At 44.3% G+C, this 19,843-nt stretch overlaps 2 protein-coding genes and 2 long non-coding RNA genes across 8 annotated transcripts in view; 2 read left to right on the forward strand and 2 right to left on the reverse strand.

Annotated features, from left to right (window-relative positions):
* Positions 1–6,562, forward strand: part of LOC143378974 (uncharacterized) — a 98,803-nt gene extending 92,241 nt beyond the window's left edge. Inside the window, exon 3 of the transcript XR_013088398.1 lies at positions 6,263–6,562. The gene's annotated coding sequence lies outside the window, so the exon portion shown is untranslated. The remainder of the gene's footprint in view (positions 1–6,262) is intronic.
* The window catches only part of Fas3 (fasciclin 3), a 352,366-nt gene that overhangs the window by 97,376 nt on the left and 235,147 nt on the right, over positions 1–19,843 (reverse strand). The window lies entirely within an intron of this gene.
* LOC143378434 (uncharacterized) lies at positions 12,921–13,555 on the reverse strand. Its single transcript, XR_013088267.1, has 3 exons — positions 13,502–13,555; positions 13,004–13,463; positions 12,921–12,972 (listed from the first exon to the last, which is right to left on the reverse strand). It is a non-coding gene; the product is annotated as an uncharacterized LOC143378434 (long non-coding RNA).
* On the forward strand, positions 13,014–13,747 carry LOC143378433 (uncharacterized). The gene is made up of 3 exons (XR_013088266.1): positions 13,014–13,151; positions 13,444–13,544; positions 13,671–13,747. It is a non-coding gene; the product is annotated as an uncharacterized LOC143378433 (long non-coding RNA).

Below are 19,843 nucleotides of genomic sequence, written 5' to 3' on the forward strand. Positions count from 1 at the left end.
TATAACACATTTCTCAAAAATCTTTTTTTCCTTTTAAGGATTGCATCTAGTACCGTGCATCGTATTTTTTTTATTTAAAAATATTTAACAATAACTAAGTTATTGTCCATCACTCGAAAGTTGATCATCTGAAATAAAAAATTCAAAAGAATTTACTTATTATATTATATTATCTAGTATTTGAACGAAGGATTTTTTTATCCGATGCTTAGTTTTCTTTTAATTGACGAAAATCAGGCAAGATTTATGATAAAAATTGAAACTTTTACTTTAAACATCAGCCATTTTTTCCCAAATCAATATTTCGAAAAAACCTTTCGTTCAAATACTAGACAATACAATATAATAAGTAAATTCTTTTGAATTTTTTATTTTAGATGATCGACTTTCGAGCAGCAGTGGTCACCGCAGAAGCTATTTTTTTAGAGAACCTTCGAATGATAGACAATAACTCAGTTATTGATAAATATTTTTAAATAAAAAAAATACGATGCACGGTACTAGATGCAATCCTTAAAAGGAAAAAAGATTTTTTGAGAAATGTGTTATAGCTTTTGAGTAAAAAATTTCCAAAGACCACCCTTTTTTCGACCTCCTGACTGAGCATGAGCCCTTAAAGCAATTTCGAAGGAAAATAAAATTAAAACGCGTCGAAGAAGATCCTCGGGCACGGATATTCCTCGAGACGAAAATAATAATTGCAATCTGAAAAATAAAAACGAGCAGGTCAATCAATTACGGTCCCCCATAATATCGCTGTCAATTAATTTATTGAAACCTAGTCGTTGAAAGAGATGTCGCAAGAGCTTCCATTAATTCCCTCCGCTCCCTTCGATCGAGTGTTTCAATACAACAAGGCAATCGAGTAATTTATTCCGATTCGTAATTGAACGTAATTAGTGCAAGATAAAAGAGCGATGGCGGACGTTGCAATTGAAATGCAACTCCTTTCACGAGATCGAAGCCGAAGAAACTCGGCGAAGGAAGACTTAAGACTCCGCGAGGCAGCTCGGATGCGATGCGAACGATTCGTTCCCTCGAAAAGGAACGATGTTTCAGGAGCAGATCGAAGACTTCTCGCGGAGGATGAAGAACACTCGAGAACGACCACGCCTACCGTAATTCCGCGCTTCCATCGTCGGCTACGACTCCCTTTGAGCCTTTCATCGACTGACACCACCTTCCCAGTCACTTTTTCCACCGGTCCCGTCCCCACCTCGAGGCTTCCGTGCCGTCTAATTTCATTCGACCGACTTATCGGCCCCTTATCGATGGCCAGAAAGTTTGCCAAATTCTTCGTCCTTTTCCCTACCCCTTCGCGGCGACTTCTCGCCAAGCGAATCCCGCCCGACTTCTCCGACATTTTTCTGGAACGTCGCGCGTACTTCGCTTCTCTTCCACCCAGGAAAAACTTTCGCTCGCCCCGGACCGAAAAATGTCGTTCCGGATGGTTAATCGTGTTTGATCTTCCTCGGGGCTGCGGTGAAGGAAGCGGTTCGTGAATCCGTGGACGTGTTTGGACAGGGGTTTTTTTCATCGAAGGGAACATTGACGAGCGCGTTTAATAATAAATAAATAAATTCATTTCGGGTCGTGGCAGACACGGGACAGTATCACTTGCCTTTTTAGTTAATGGCAAACGTGAAAGTAGAGGAGAGATTGGAGGAGGGTGGTGAAAGATGTTTAATCGGGTTATGAAGTTGAAATAAAAAAATCTGAGGAGTAGACAAATTCTGGGAAGGAATGAAGGTGAAGGGACACGAAGACGATTTTCCCACAAACGGGACGATAATCGCGCGAGGAATTTGCAAAAGCAGCATTGTTCTGGACATCGAATTTTTAGAATGAATGAAGTCGATGGAGGAGGGTGAAATTAAAATGGACGAGTCTATCGGGGCTTGTGATCTTTAATCGAATGTATCGAAACGCGACGCCGCGGCAGGAGGCGGTCCCCTTTAAATTTCGCTTCCCCAGGGGTGATCTCCGGGCCACGCTTCAATTGACTTTGGAAATTGATCGGAACGAGGTAATGCTGTAACGAACCTCCCCTTTTTTTTCTGGGACATCGTCGCGAGCAATCGCATGAATATAAATACCATCCACCCAGCAGCGTCCGCTGGTTTTCTTTTTTCACCCCCGGTTCCGAAATTTGCATACGCACGCCCGATACGGTTCGTCAGTCTTCTGAAAAGAACGGGGACAAATCTATTCGCTGTTCCTTGTCGATCAGTGTAACTTCGCGGGTGTAAATTTATTGTTGCACCCCGAATGATTCTGGCCAAGGAAAGATTGTTGGAAGTTCCAGAGAGAAACAATCGCGGAACAAGTGTTATTAAAAAATGTTAGCATTTAATATTGCAATTTTATTATGTTGAACCTCTTTCAGTTCTCGTTAAAAAAAACCAAAGCTTGTAGGTTAAATAATTCTCTGTAGGGTAGCTGGTACTGGCACCTCGAAGTAATTCGTTTTAAACGATGAAAATTTACTTCCATAGTTCGAGGAATTCTTAAATTACGCTCTAATGGAAGGAACAGTTCTAATTTCAACAGTCTCGTGAATTAATTTCAATTTATTACACGGACAAATTATATTACACGCGTTACTACGATACTTTCCAGCAATTCTGTTCTATCTTTACTTAATTACAACAACTGAACTCGCCCGTTAATGCTTTATTCCGCACTCATTGCGCTCAGTCCACTGAGCACGCTAAATTCCTTTCCAATTAATGATGCATTATGCACCTTACTCATTCTATTCCTTAAACAAGCTGCATTAGCCATGAATTTAATCACTGAAAATACTGCCGAATCCACTTCGAAACGAGAATTTAAAACACTTTTCAGGTAGGAATAATGCATAAGAATTTATGCACCGTTTCATGCAGAATTGATCAGCAACCGCAACGCTAATGAAACTCTTATTTTGGCTACCAGTAGTAAAACCCGTACCGAGTCAGACAGTGACAGAGTCACAGTTATTGAAAGAATACTGCCTGAATGCTTAACGTTTATGTAGCTGCTACTCTTCTGCCACCGTTCTCGGGAAATAATGAAGCGTTTGGCGTGCAGTTGGGGAGAAATTCCCATCGCTGGAAGGATGCGCAGCGGAACGCGGGGATAATAACGCGGCGGGTCCATCACGTCTACCAGCAGGAGAAGTCCCGCAGGAGAAGTCCCGCAGGAACGCGCGCGGACGAACAAGTTCTCTGTCATGGCAGATAGCTCGAAGCTGTCACTCCTTGACCGCACGGTCGTTTGTCTAGATCACTCCCGTTTTGCGACCCCTGAGATCCTCGTTACGCCGCTCCGTTCGATTTTATCCCCCTGGGCCGTGTGCCGCAGTCACCCGCGTCGGGTCCGGAATTCCTGATAAGAATTTGACTTCTCCCAAGATACTGTTTAACGTGACTCGTCGAATTTTTCGACGTCCGCCTTCGAAATCCTATTCCCCCATCCCAGCGTCCAATCTTTCCAGGAATGCTCGGTCGTGCTTAATCGCTGGCTACAGATTTATATCGCGCGCTCCAGCAGCTCTCGCTTCGAAGGGAAAATGTGTTTTGGCTCCGTGCTCGAGAGCAGAGGGTGACGGATGGTGATATCGTTGTTTTTTGGGGGTCAAGTTATCCTCGCGTGGTTTAGGGAGAAAAATACGTAGTCGGGCTAGCGAACAATTCGCGCGAATTAGGTGCGAACGAAAGAAGCGAAGCTGGCACAGCAGCCTGCTCGATACTGAGCGGCGAAGGGGTAGGCTGCGAGCCGATTTCGTGGCGCAATATGTATGCACAAGCGACGCGAGACGATTCCCAGAACACACGAGTGGGTCGCGGCGTAAAAAGTCGTGTGCCGCCAGAGCAGGCTGAAGTAGGCATTCAAATAAACCACCTAGGCGCTGGTGGCTTCCACTTTCTGTTATCCAGCAGCGTGGAAGCAACCCTCTTAGAATACTTCCGACGCGAGCAGTAAATTCCATCGAGGCACCGACGTTTCCACTCGTCCCCCTTTCTTCCTTCACCCGTCGTCTTTTCCATCCCCCCGTCGCCCCCTTCAACCCCGTGCCCAACCATCGCGGTGCTTGCTTTCCTCTCCTCTTTTTTTTCTCCCCCCTCTAGCCACTCTCCTTTCGTATTTTTGTTTTCAACGAGAAATGTCTTCTCGGCTCGACTAAGATTCGAGTGGCCGAATCGTTACCCAAACCCTCCTCGTCCCTATTCCTTCTCCACCCTCTGCGCCCTTTGGACGTTACGCCGTTTCCCTCTGTCCTTCTCTGTCCTGTCAGTTTTCGGGGCCTCTAGCTGGCCGTCGCCATAGTAACTCGAGTCTGGCTTCGTTTTATTCGGCGAATTAAGCCGCCCCCGTAACGATTCCGGCGTCGTTTTATTTTCGCAAATTAAGTCGCTGACCGGTTTAAGGACACAGCTGCTACACGAGCTCCTAAGGATCCAGACACCCCTGCGAAGGGGTTAGCGGTCCCACCTTACTGTTCCTTCTTTCCTCTGTTTCCCCGCGAGCCTTGCCAGCTTTTCGCCGAGGAATTAGTCGATTGTCAGCGCACGTTTGGTTCTTGTGCCTGGGGAAGTGCCTCCTCGTAAGTTTCGCATCGAGAAATCCTCTGCAGTGGGACAAATGGATGCTGCTTGTGGATTACGGAGAAGTTGCTCCCATTTTGGAGGAGTTACTATAAACGATAGTTCAAAACGACTTCGATGCCTACACGAAGGGTAAAAGAGAAAACGAAGAATGTCCATTTTTCGTGATTTTGCATATTTTGTTGGTGGCAGACTATATAATAGAGAATTGTGGTTTTCCTTGTTTTGATAATAGAAGTGGACATTTTTTATTTTGTTTCAGTGTGCTGGTCTGTTCAAACTTGAACAAATATTAAAATATCTCATTAGATATTTTTTTAAATTTTACATTTAAAAACATTATTATTTTATTGCTTAATTTTTCTGATGCCTACATAATTAGGGTATAAGTTTCAGGTTAGGAAGAATGCAGATAAATTCATTGAACATTGTTTCTTTACTGGTGGACTAAAGTATTGAAACATAATTTTCTCGATAAAACTGTTTTCTGACATTGACCCTGCTTTCTACCTTATCCTTCATATATGAATTACTTTGTCAGTCACTTAACGCGAAAATCCCACTTGTCAATCATAAATGTAGATAAACAGACTCTGTACGCACGACAAATGTTATGAACTATGAATCCTCTGAGCTCTCCGTTGAACTGTCGTTATCATTAAACTAAAGGAAGGTCTATGTTAGGTGGTCTAATTAGGTGTCCAACGACTGCAACATTTATTGTTAAAGCCGACGTGTATCAGTGGAGGTTTTAACTAGAGGTTCGAGGGAGCTTCCGAGAGGAGCAGGGGCGTTCAATCTGGCCTCGGTGCTCTCGTAATTTCGATGGCACGGGAAGGACGAGCGCGACTTCTCGGCTGGCTGGCGTTTTGCTCTTCTACGCGCTCCAGCAGAATTCAATAATGACCTAATACCATGGCGTCGTAAATTAACGGGAAAACGTGCGAGCTGGCAATACCCACTGGCCTCGGTATTTATCGTTGGCGATCGATAAAACCTTCCTGCCTGCGAGACGGCGATATTGACAATCTGTTTCGAACGATTACCGAGGAAAAACTGCGCGACCATTCCCACGTGGCCCCTCCGCGATTTCTTGACCTTATACCAATCGATCCTGCCGGCTACCACTCGATATTAGATTCGTATTCGCGTTGCACAGCTTTCGACGAAACCAATTGTCTCCGAGTATTGATAGAACTGTCTGCATTTATTTTGGTAGCTGATTGTCGCCCTAGTTAGAGATGACGGAGAGAGGCTATTAGTGGGCACTTTATAAAGACTCCAACCATTTCTGAAGCTACGTTTGAGACAGTTTATACTGGCGCACGACGAAATACCGAATAGCACATCCTGCAACAATGATTATTAATAGGGACTTAGTATTTACCGCGCGATGGCCACGAAACTACTTTAATTAAATGCAGCCGTATGCGATGCAATATTGATGACTGGTATTTGCGCGTTAATATTAAATTGGTCACGCTGTAACGTGTCCCCAATACGTTTGAATATCAGTCACTGTTATCAACGTGTCTCGATGTACGAAAATCGACTGTGAAAGTGACTTTAGATATTCTACGTTGTTGCACTAACTTCTTGAAATTACATCATAAAACATCACTGAGATTGAATTTTCCGACTGATCCACAATAAAATTGTTTCGTTTCTAAGAGGTTGAGCAAGCAAATGGAGTGTTCAAAAACGTACTCACTCTTCAAGCTGATGTAGCGTTTACTGTACCATGGCGTTATTCAACCAAGCATCAAGTAGACCAATGTTACGTACCTGAAACCAAAAGAATTACACGATTAATGCTACTGTAACAATAGAGAGTATTGCCAGAACAGTTTATACAATCATAGCCGACAATAAATTAACACTGTTCGATGAATAAGGGGTATTGTTAATTGGTCCAGTTATTGCAGAGAAACAGAAATTTCCAACACATTACATAATCCGATAATTGTACTCAGTCCCTTGGACCTTTCACGATAACATACGTGCAATAACTATACAAGAATAAACTTAAAAGTAAATGTTATCGGCGCACCGGTTCGGTCTATTTTTTAGAGATTAAATAAAAGCTATTGTGCAAATTTTAAGATTAAATTGCCAACGTTTCGGTCAGTATCGCGACCATTATCAAGGAAAGAATTAAATCAGGAAGAAAACTGCGTCTGCTTTTATAAATTTGGCTCAGTCACTCTCCAACCGACTCGTACGTTCGCACGTTTAACACGAGCCAAATTTATAAAAGCAGACGCAGTTTTCTTCCTGATTTAATTCTTTCCTCGATAATAGTCGCGATACTGACCGAAACGTTGGAAATTTAATCTTAAAATTTGCACAATAGCTTTTATTTAATCTCTTAAAAATAATATTTACTTTTAAGTTTTAAAAATTCTTTACGGTCGAAATTCTAAATCATTTTATATACAAGAATAAATATAACAAAAGAAACTATAGTTAATAATAAAGAATTCTCTGTCCTGTTTATTCACCTTCCCCGATTCTCAATACCAAACACACATTCCAATAACATCTCAAATCATCCACAAATGCTTCCCTTAACTATGACCAAAGCTACCATACACAACAACCCTGAAAAACGTAAAACGATACTACAGTACAGTAGCGAAGAGAGGACTAGAACGGCGAGGTATCCGTTTCCCTTTTCTGCCCGAGTCACTTTCTCATCGGAGAAATTTTTCGGTCATTTCGTGACAAAAGCTCCTCGCCGAGGGTGCAGCGTGCGCAAAAAGACGGTCGTAGCTCGGGAACACGTCGGCTTGGCCCATATGAGAGCCGTATCTTATCCGAATGCGGATGGTGCAAGTGTGACAAAGTGCCGTCCGGCTTCGGTAACCTGTCCGGTTCTACTTGACGTACGGACACGTACATACGTACATATTCAGCCCTCTGGCTGCACGAGAGGCGGTAGGACACGAGTTATGGCCAAGGAGGGCCGAATTACTTTGGAAATGAGCTGGCTGGACTGATAAAGTCAGCCGGGACGAATGTTATTCCATCGTACGCTTCCGCTCACGGTGGCCCAGAGATGCGCTAGCGATCACCCCAAACTTACGTCGGACATTTTATGCGGTATAAACGATATTCGAACGGTTCTGGCTTCCACCTTCGTGGCGCGATAGAATCACACGAGAAACTAAACGTTTCATAAGATATTTTAGTGGCATTGCTTACAAGTCGAATTGACTGTACACACGTTTTATAATATATTGATGGCGGTTGAATTAATTGAATTATTTGGAAAGAAACTTTACGGAGTATCTGAACTTTTAGCGGAGATACAGAGACAGGTGGAACTTGACATGCAAGGTATGTATATATTTAGTTAAGACCCCTGAGTAGTAGGGGTCCAGCATCGAATACAGATTTCGTGGTACGCCCGCGTTCTTGCTGAACTCAATGTTACAGGGCGAATGCTTGACAGTTACCTAGCTTCTAAGTCTCGAGCGAAGAGATCGGGAACTCAAGAAGACATACAATACTCCGCAAAATAGGTCAAACTATACGTGGCCGATTAAATTTCATAGCGGCCCGGAGATAGCGCCATAAATATTGGATGGTCAGCAGTATAAATATTGCATTATGCGTCATAAATATGGCACCGTAAATATCCCCCGCAGTCTTCTGCTTACCCGAAAGGTACCGCGATATTCTTGCCGCGCCGGCATCCAACCAATATCCTTAGAATCGCGTCGTTCTGTGCCCAGGCCCTTTAAAATTACACGCGAGCTATCGCGATCCAGCGAAATTACAAGGACGCGGAATAATGAAATCGTGGATAGCGTAATCTTCTCTTCATAATTGAATCCGTAAGGGTCGCAGCGCCCGTTCGAGATCTCTCGACACGATCTCCAATGGTATTGAACTTGGGATCTTTCTCGCGTTTCGAACAATGGGCGCCCGAATCGCGCTTCCGACGCCTCGGATCTAATCAAGATTTCATTTCCCCGTACAAAATGTTCAGCAATTTTCGAGAGTAATTTCCATCTCACTAGGCCGCCGTTTCCATTGTTTAGGCGATCCACGAGATAGGTCAGAGCAGCGACGAAGGGCAGAGGGCGAGTGGTGCAGCAGTCAACGTTCTCGAGGGGTTTAAAAACACCTCGCGCCGAGCGTAGTCGCGCACGGTGACGCGGGAGCGATTCTGCCAATGTGTCTGGGAAACTGAAGTTGAAGTTCGACCAGACGGGACCGATGCACCGGGATATTTCGTGTAAAACGGAAGGGGGCGCAGGCAAGAAGAGGGAATTCGGGCTTCCACTCGAGCCTGTAAGACGTGGCAGGTGGTCTCGAGGGGCGACCCACTCGGCTAGAGAAGGCGTCACGGCTGCAGACGAGGGAGAGGCATTCACGGGTCTTGATTTAACACCTTGGATTAATTACAGTCTGTGTACCAAGACCGGGTGCTGCGGGTGTGTACGTGGAAGGGCCACGCTACGCGACTCGCTGCAAGAACTCGGGCTGCGCGGCGAAAGCGACACCGGCTTCCATATTTGTCTCCGAAACGGGGAATGAGAATTTAGATCGTCGGCCCTAGTAACACGTAACCGGGCCTCGTGGCTTCTTGCGACCGCTGCCGCGCGTTAACGCGCCGAATCTCCTTCCAAGCTGCTAGCTTCTCGACCAGCCAGTCGATCTTAAGTTTTTCGTCTACAGTGTCTAGGTATCGATGTTTTCCGAGCGAATGAATAAACGAAATAAAACCATAGTGGAAGTGCCTGTCGATATAATAACTTTGCTGACAAATAAAGGAGGGATCTTGAAGTACATTTGCATTCGACGGATTCAGATAGGGAGGTTTGCAAGGAGCCTTCGTGCAACAGACAAATTTCAGTGGAAACAAAAGAAACGTGTAAAAAATAACATAATAACCAGCCGATTATATAATCCGTATCGCGATTGCGGGTGACCAGGACCAGCGTGCAAAAACAATCTCTCCTTCGCGAAACACTTAATCCAGAGAGCGCGCTGGGGCGGTCTGTAAAAACACGTGCTTAAGTAGAGTATTTAATGGCGGTTCGTGACTGGCGTCGTTCCATAAAACCGGCCGCGTCACGTTCAAATTAGTTTCGAAGGATCATAATCGGGAGGGCTACAAAATCTACGTATTAAGTCCCCCATAAAAATGCTAATTCCCGCGATCGAGCGGGGCTTTTACGCGCTCCGCGACCCTATTACCCATTTCCCGAAATTATATAGACGCCGGAAGGTTACGCGAATGAGTTTTTAATTTATGAAAATCTTCTTTTCCCGCGAGAGGGCGAGGAATTAACGCGGGAAGAAAAAAGGAACGTCGGGCACGGAATAATTAATCTAGAGCGCTTGGCTCTGCCGACCAAATTTCGTTCTCAAGCTTCTTCTTTAACGACCGAACCAATTCTTCTGTAAATCAATATTATGCACAATATTTCTCGGAGGCATGCAAATTTCCATATTGTAAGGGCAAGGGCTACTTAATTCTATTGTAAACGATCCAGGCAATGATTCCCGCGAATGTATACGGATATACTGTGTTTCAGACGGCGGAATGAAACAGCCATCCACCGTAATTATCGGATAACAATTTCTCTCGAACGTAGAGAGATACGGACACGTTCGATCGACGAAACGATAGGGCACCGCGAACCTAAACATTTCCCCATCGACCCTGTTACTCGACATCGCACTTAGCTTCATTTTTCACGTTAGAAGGGATCCCCGGAAAGCTGAGGGTGGGCGCAAAAAAGCGCGATGGCCAAGCCGAGGCGAGTACGTTCGACGTGAGAGCCTCGCTGAAAAAGGAAGCCGACTTTCATTCTCGTGTTTACTATTCCGTAACACGTCCTGACCATTTTTCAATTCCCTACGACTACCTCCTCTCACTGTCGAATTCTGTGTTTTCTTAAAAATGTTGCTGCCGCACTTGCACGTCCCGCGATTTCTAATAACAAGTGGGCACGAAGTAACGAGCTTGACGTAATCAGAATATTTTTATTCCAACCTTGTTAATGATTAAACTGTGCATTTGGAGAAGATCGACACCTACTCTTCAATTTTTCATTCCTTTTCTCTGTTCGTGCTGGAACTATTTTTAAGAGTATCGGTTCATCGGTGGAATTGTCGAGATGGCACAGATTATTAAACGAAGCAGATCACCCCATACCTTTAATTATCCTGGCATAAAGCGAGATCATGGAACTAATGGTACTCAACGCTTCAGCTAAGTGTATCCACACCACAGTTTATGAAGAACACTATACAGGCTCATCAATACAAGCCTATCGTCTCCTCTCCGGGAGTTTTTCATAGACACAGTGGTCGATTTATCACGACACCTTTGTTCGAGTGCAAAGAACGGTTCCTCGACAAACAAAGCCTCTTAGAATTCTTAACAAAGTAACGAGAATCTCCAAGAACAATTAATCAATTCCTTGACACTGAAGCAGCTTATTATGAAATATTTGATGCCCTTAATGATAAGTATACATAACTTAAGTTTATCCCGCTATCAACGCCTCTTCCACATTTTAATAAAAGTATGTATCGTTTTTCCAGAATCAAGTGTTCCGAGTCCTTCGCCCGATTGCCATTTCCTCCCCTCAAGAGTTCCATAATCGCGCAACAAGGCAAATAGCCGGGACAATACACACATCCCCCCGGCAGTTTATCACGTCGTGCGTCTCGATATCCTCAAACAACGCCGTCGCGTTGTCAATTAAATCCCGTGCAAACGTTTGCCTGCTAGACCCCCACCGAATTAAACTAACATTTGCCATCGACAAAGGCATATCCCCTTGATTGTAGCGGCAGAATTTCATATTCGGCCACCGCTAGCGCGCGCCCCGAGCCTGTGCTGCGCGCGGTTTCCGCTCCTCTGGTGCGTCGTCGTGCGATCGCAAGATAAAAGTAATATGGAATTGCTCGTAAATAATCCAAGCGAGCCGGACTGCACGTCACCGGGCGACGTACGCGCGACGCGGTCGGACATTCGTGACACTCCTGGACATTTTTCAACAGTCACTTTATGCGTCGCGACGCTGTCGTGCACCGGGGAAAATCGCGCGGGAACAACGCTTGGTGTTTTCACGGGAGAAAAAATTCGAACAGCTCGTCATCATACCCCATACAGCACACTCCGTTGCCCGAAGCTTGCAGGAAGGTTCCATGAGGGTTGCCGTGGAATGTTCGCCCGGTGCGGACATAGGAACCTTCCTGGAACATTCCAGCAATGTTGCGGTGGAACATTGCACATGGAATCTTCCTGCAAGCTTCGCGGAACGTTCCGGACATTCTCTAGCAATGGTTACGCAACTTTTCGGACATTTTATAACAAAGGTCCCGCATTAAGCAGGGCTCGAAAACTGTTGTAATATCGATTTCGGTTCTCCAAACGGTTATAAAGAACCTTTATTCTGAACAATTGTTATGAAGAACCGAAATTTCCAACTATTATCTGTTTCGGTTACGGTTCTTATTTCCCTCATATCGTATCCATAACCGTTATTTTTTCGGTAATATATCGGTTCCGAAACGGTTCCAGAATAGATTCTTGTATCGACTTTTCCCTAATTGATATCAATAATAATTATTGTAGGTGCAGATTACTGTATATGTGCATATTTTTTACAAAATCCTTATGGAAAAAGGAGAAACATTTATACACACCACTGATTTCTTAAATAAATCAGCTACGTATTTTTTACATTTACACACACTATATTATTCAGAGTATGAAGTTAAAATTCTCCTGTATATTAGGTTACGGTTTGTGTAGACGATGTAAGCTCAATTGCTGTATGCTTTATGTAAACTATGGGACTATTCCCGTTTATAATTATAATAATAATAATATAGACAGAAAGTATAAGATCACAAAAGCACGCGTTGACGTATTCCGTGTGATATAAGGTGGGCCTCACGTTCGTATTCCAGCGGGTTTTCTTCCAGTGAAAACAAGAACAACGACAACAAGAACAATAATAATAACAATAAAAATAATATTATTGGCTCTGGTGGAACTTCCCAAGCCCGCGTGATGAAGCTCCAGGCGTTGTGTGACGTCACTCACGTGCGACGTGACAGGTTGTAAAGCCAAAGCACGTAAGAAAGCACAAGCGCAAATAGTTAGAGCGTGATTACTTCTTAATTGCTTTTAAGTAATAAAAATGGTTAGAACGTGTGTATTTAGTGGCGCTGGAGACCTGAGTGAATTGGATGAAGGTTTGACATATCAGGGGTAAGTAGAACCCATGTATATACTATTTGTAGATTAAATCGAACTTCTTAAAAATAAATATTTTTGTTTGTTTCATATAGATTTCTGTGGGTTACAGAACATGGGTCTAAGCTAGAATTTCGTACATTCAAAGAACGCCTTATTGTGTTATAATCATTTTGAAAAACACTGTTTCCAAAAAGCATCCCTACTATGTTTGGACAATATAAATGTTCTTGTGTTTTCAGTCACGCTATATAAGGACAGGATAAAAACAGATCGTTTCGCAAGTAATAGATATGAATTATTCAAATTAAGGAGCTTATTTTTAAGTTAGAGTAAGTAATATAAAATATTTTATGCTTTTTAACCAACCGCAATTGTTTAATTATTAACATATATTTCTTTGCTTTCTGTGCTACAAGCTTTTACTTTTCACACAGTTTCCTTGTAAACATGCATATACTGTATAACTTTCGTTTCACTTTCCGCTCAATTATTTAAAGTAATGGTGATTGTTATTTTTCCACTGCTTCACTTTAATGCACACAGTGATTGGCGTTACATGAATGCTGCTTTCAAAGAAGCCATTTTTCATGACTAAAATAATTTATTAACGACCTTTTACAGATTCATTTACTGAAGAGGAGCTGCGGAAGCAATATTGCGATAATGGCGTTGATGTTACTAAATAAATTAATAGAGGATTCTGTGCCAGAGAAATATAATTGGTACAGAAAATCATTCAGTATATTCAAACATACAGTAAAATTAGGATGAGTAAGTAAATTTATTATTTATCACATTTCAGTACTTAAAACTGTAAAATTGTAAAATGAATGCATGTATTATTCCAGGCTCATTACACGCTGCATGCAGTACATTTTAAGTAAAGAGGGCAGAAGAGCCTGGAACTCCACATATGCGGACTTGGTAAGTTCCACCAGTGCCAATACTATTATTTTTATTAAAATATATGAATATTTAATTGTCAATATTTATTGTAATTTAATCAATTTCCCTGACATTTTCTATCCTTTCTGTAATGTCACACAAATTCTGCCGAAACAACATCGCTGTAAAATCTGCGAACAGTTCCGTGATTGCCAGAGAATGTCCGGAACGTTCCGTGGAATGTTCCACAGGGGCGGACATAGGAACCTTCCTGCAACATTCCGGTGCAGCACCGGAACGTTCCAGCAACATTGATGGAACCCTCCTGCAATGGAGTGTGCTGCATGGGACGATGGGTTCCGTAACATCACGCTTGCGATTCTAGAACGAGTACTGGTTGGATGAGAGAGATGACAAGACCCCGCGATTTTACGATTTTATTCCCGCGCTCGTATACCCGACTTTACTCCGCATAAATAGATTCCGCGAAATAAATAATCGCGGCAGTAAAATTCACCGCGAAAGGCCATTGAAGGCAGCGCGGCGCCAATGCCCGACTCCCGCCACTGCGAAATCAGTAGAACGAGCGGCCGTTAGTCAGCCGCGGCCCACCGCCGGCCAGAATCGTCGTGGCTGATAACTGAAGGCGCCCCGAAACCGTGCTCCCTAATTAGGCAAATCGTGTTTCACCGCGGCGCGTCACATTTTCCGCGCTAAAGCCGTGGGCACGCGGAGGACAGCTTAATACGCGTTCGTAACATGCAAAAGATGGGGAGGCGCCGCTAATGGACGACGAGACTCGACTTTAAACTGGCTGGCTGCCGTCTAATGTCCTCGTAAGTGCTAATGAACGCCGCTTGTATCCGGCCGACATTTATCCTTTGAGTCGAGCGTCGCGGTTACGTGAAAGGCGAGGCTACGTGACTCGTTGCCGTGTGCGCGCTGGCTTGCTTTGAAAAACGAAGGACGAGCCTCGCTCCCTCGCGGCTTAACTAACGAGATTAGTTTTGCGACAGGGGATGCTCCGCGGTGGCGGATGAAAAATAGAATCTAGGTTGGAATTTAATTGAAAAACGCCCGTCGCTGCCATGTACGCGATTTCTGCACCCTCCCAACTTGCGAGGTAAACGTCGCGTCGAGCTTCTCCGACGCTCCATCTTCTTCTCTAGTGGGAGAGGCAGAATAGGATATATTTCGTGGTGAATTTTCAGACGTTACTTCTGAAAGATGAATTAAAAACAGGACAGAAGCATAAACTACCCCTTCGTACGACCGCGGTCGGTCCACTTCCCTCAAGTTCCTCTCAAGATGACTCCCCTCGGATGGCTTCTTACGAAATGGCCATTTTCCCCCAATCTACGTGTACACGCGTCCATCGGGCTCTATAAGAGCAGATCCTCTTAAAGACCGCGTAAGTCGACGGGCGCTTTAGCTAAGAGACAACCACTTAACGCTACTCTTTCCTCGATCTGTAATCCTAACCACCTATTAGGAAACCGTACGATGCTACACATCTGTTCCATCGGTGGCTTCTGTTGCTAGCATTGTTCCAACTCGTAGAAATGACTTGCGTAATGATCTTCACTGTCTAACAGACGATTCTAACTCTGAAGTAGCCCCAGGTCCAAGGTGGCGACGCGAGGGCAACTTGAACGGGAATGTTTCATTTCGATCGGGTCACAAGCAACTCGGAGCGTTCGCGGGGGAGGAGTTAATCAATGTAGTCGGCCCCGTCGCGAGTGCAGCGAGAATTATCGACGGTAACGAGTTCGACGGAGCTTCCCGGAACGTTCGAACTGCGAGATCACGCACTCAGACTGATCGCGCTAATTAAAACCGGCCGAGGCTCTCCCCCTACGATCCGGAATTTATCACTGAAACGCCCCCCGCTGCTGCACGGTTAACTTCACCGTGAGGTAAGTAGCTACTCGACTGGAATTACCGAAACAACCTGGAAATAGTAATGGGTCTCCGGCTACTATGGTTCCGCCTCGGGGAACTAGTTTCCAAACTGCGCCCGACACCGTCTACGGATTGAATTTTACCGGAAAAGACTTTGTACGCGGTCGACACGTGCGCTAATTATCGAGGATGACACGGCAGCTGATAATGACGCAGGCCAGTCGAACGATGTGGCATCGAAAAGCTAATGGGAGCAATCCTCAAATTCGGGACGTTCTAACGGCTCGGAAAGGTAAAAGGCAGTGGAGTGACGGCGAACTAATGTCCGGTTAAGTTAGCGTTCGCGGGACATTCCACGCGAAATCGGGCACTTTTTGGAGTAACATTTCGGAAATTTGAATATGTTGTAGTCTTTAGGGATATATAAACATATCTCGAAGGATTTTTGACAATTTTGAAAAATGCCGATTTTACAGCTGTTTGAAGTTAAGTGCTAACTTTTTTTCAATAAATTATAACTATGGAAGTAGTAAACGGATGGAGATGAACTTTACGGTGCTTATATAGAAGACATTGAAGTTTTAAGAAAAAATTACTTCAGTTTAAAAAAAAAAATGAACCATTTTTGTGCAATTATATTAAACAAATGCAGTTTTTTAACAACGGACGCGATTTTAAAAATCTGAAAAAAAAATAGAATATAGTTCTATCCTTCCCCTTCATGGTCTAATTGTCAAAAATATGGGGATTTTAAAATTGGCCTTGTAAAAATTGCCGAAAGTTGACGCTGCGTCGCCCAGCACCGCGGTACTCGCAGCGGCCAAGCGGCTATACCTGATATTCTTATACAGGATTCTCGAAATTGGTAAATATTTGAAAAAAATTGATGCAGGAAAACTCTTACTGTTTTTTATATCCAACATAATACGGTACCTCAATTTTTGGCATTTGTTTAAAATAATTGCACAAAAATGGTTAAAAAATTTATTTCTGAAACTAAAATAATTTTTTCTTACAACTTCAATGTCTGCTCTACAAATCGCCATAAACTTCATCTCCATCCGTTTACTACTTCCATAGTTATAATTTATTGAAAAAAAGTTAGCACTTACCTTCAAACAGCTGTAAAATCGACATTTTTCAAAATTGTCAAAAATCCTTCGAGATATGTTTATATATCCCTAAAGACTACAACATATTCAAATTTCAGCCACATCCGAAATGTTACTCCAAAAAGTACCCGATTTCGCGTGGACTGTCCCGTTCTTCAAGCTTGCTCGAGCCTATTAACACGCTAGGAGAATCGCAAAGAGAGGGGTCAGATAAAAAACAGGAGGGCCGATGGCCCATTAGAATTCGGATGATGTAAGCGGAAACGCGACGGCGGAATGGAGCTTGCAGAGCCGCAAAGACATAAAACTCCCGAGCGGCAGACCCGGCCGTGGAGCAGGAACAAATCGCTTTAAAATTTTATGAGCGGTAACGTTTCTGCCTCTCCCTTTAAAAGCTTTTTCTTAAACTGGCCATTAAGGTTCCTGCGGATCTCGACTGGATGTAACACACTAATGTTCTTATCCACTTATTGCGCCATCACCTCGAGTAGCCGACACACCGACGAAGGAGGGAAACGACGGCTCCCGTTTTACCGTAAAACCCACCAGGGATTCCTCGACAAAATTTCACGCACCTCCTTTCCGTTCACTCGCCAATAAAACCGCATTGTTCGACGGACGAGATTCCGTTTCTTTCGACACTATTCACCTCACTCTCTTCGTCGACCTAGTTTAAACACTCGCATAATTATTAATTCGCTGGTCACATTCGATATTCCCTACGTCGCAATTAAAGGAGAAAAGTCTAGGTGCATCTACTTCGGAATTTAGCCCCATTCCATTCGGTAGATCCTCAGTTTTTCCAAATCTTTGACTCTCAAAGAGGAACTAGCAGTCCCACGAGTTATCGACGGCGCAACTTGTTCACCTCGTCCCGTATTTCCCTCAAAATTCAAGCGAACGCGGCTGCACGGCAACCCCGCTGCATCCAGGAGAAAGAGGACCCAGAGGAGAAGGCTCATTCGCACGCATTCCGCGCTGGAGAACTCGGCTTCCTGAACGATGGAGGCAACAATCCTCGATGGAATCGTCGCGGTTGCCGCAAACGCTCGGCGGAGAGTGAAAGAGACGCGAAGAGTGGGGGCAGAGTGAAAGAAAGTGGAGGAGAAACGTTTCCTTTATGCGGAGGGCCGCTCTTCACCGGCGCAAGTACAAAGCGGAAGATGGTAGATAGTGCTCTAACCACGTGCGCTAACCGCTCCTCGTGTCTACAGCCATCAGGACCCTGCGAAGACGTCGCCGCCGCGTCTTCATCGCGTCAACGAGATCGCGGCCAGGGCAGTCTGTTTTCTTGGTCGTCGCAATTCCGCCGGTTGAAAGGGGAGGAGGAATTCCATCCCTCGCTCGTTTAGTTTTATCTTTGACGATTTCCGTGTCACTCGCGCCGTTACTCTGTCGTCGCGGGCCGATAAGACAGCCCTGCTCTCCCAGATTCGCGGACTGGATTCGAGAGTCTGAAGTACGAGCTTTTTATTGGGAAGCCACTTGGCCAATGACAAGAATATTCTCCCAAACTAGACACTCAACAAAGTCCCGTCTATAGGATCAGACCTCCTAAGTGATTTAATCAAGCTACGAGTAACACGTTCAAAATCCCACCCTCCACCCAGCCGATCGAAGTAATCTCGCGCTTGATCGTCGCCCAACTGAGAAAAAAAGGAAGCAGCCGATCAAACGATCCCGATAATTGTACCGTCGCGATGCCAGTGGGAGGCGCAAAGTTTTTGCCCCCTCCTAGCGACCGATTCCTCTTCTTCAGTCTATTAAAAGAGTTCGGTCCACGGACAGGTGAAGGCAGAGATCGCGAAAGGGCAGAGCCGAAGGGAGAATAAGGACAGAGAGCGCACGGGGCGAGGTAACTCGATTTAACTCCCGTCCCCCCTCATCCGAGAAGGACTCCACTTCCCTTTATTACCGTCTCAAAGCGATCTTATCGTAAGAGGGAAAGAAGGCACTGGCGGAGACTCGCAGCCACGGAAAAGAGCCATCCTTTCTTTACTTCTCTTTCCACTTTTACGGGGGCGAAATAGGTTTCACGAGGGACAACCGGGGGGTTAAGAGTCGCCGCGTCGTAAGATCGCCGGGTTACGATCGGACTTGGCCCGAGACACCCACTCCTAGTCGTTAAATCAGCACACATGGCGAAACTTCCTGTGTCGCGGGCGTGCGCGGCGCACGGCTCGTTACACGCTCGCTTAAATTCTGGACCACAAGGCGGAGGACCACGCGAAAGAACCCACCCCGTCCACCGGCACGACGAATAATTACACCGTTCAACGAGCTTTTTGTTGGCCACACCACCCACCCCCCGCCTGACCGCTGGTAACAGATTGCACCGGCTCCAGTTAAATTCTGCCGCGGGAATATTTCGGGAACCGATTTCTAGGGCGGAGCACGTTTTCCGGCTTGAATCGTGCACGGCTCGGGAAGCTGAGTGGGTTAACGCGCCAAGTTTCACCGAGACGCGTAACGAAACTTTTTGGGACCACGGCGGTGATTTGTTTGTGGGGAATCGGAGGTGATTAGCGCTCGTGGCTGGGAAATAGTGGAGAGGAGGTATATTGTTTGATGTTAATCATATTTCTAGCAAGTATTAATAATTTTTTATTATCAAGAAATTATTATCTCATCTTAATTTATCTTTGTTATTTTATTTTATATTATATTATTTTATTTTATGTTATTATTTTATATATATATTTTTTATTTCTTTCTTTTATTTTTATCTTTCTATGTAGTAATGGTAATAATTTTGTATCTCTGTACACTAAAGGGTTTCCCGTTAATAATAATAATAATAATAATAATAATTTTTTATCATTAGGACAGGGGATTAGGGGAAAGTTGGGTAACTCCGGCCAGCGGGTAATTCCGGCCACTTCTATTTCTTTAAATAAAAACCGCGTAACTAGACTTTGTATGGTACTGTCTCCTGTTAATGATGCGGCGAGCTAGCTAATATTCGTGGTTTCCATGATGATAGCAGTCTTTTGTTTCAAACAAATCCGGGAGTGTTCATTTCGCACCGTAAAATTATAACAAACAGTGGTCGATTGTTAAGCAAGGTACGTTAGTACATGGAATAAGTATGAATTATTAATATTAATCTCATTAAATAGAGG

This window comes from Andrena cerasifolii, chromosome 2, assembly GCF_050908995.1.
Source record: "Andrena cerasifolii isolate SP2316 chromosome 2, iyAndCera1_principal, whole genome shotgun sequence".
NCBI classification, from domain to species: Eukaryota; Metazoa; Arthropoda; class Insecta; order Hymenoptera; family Andrenidae; genus Andrena; species Andrena cerasifolii.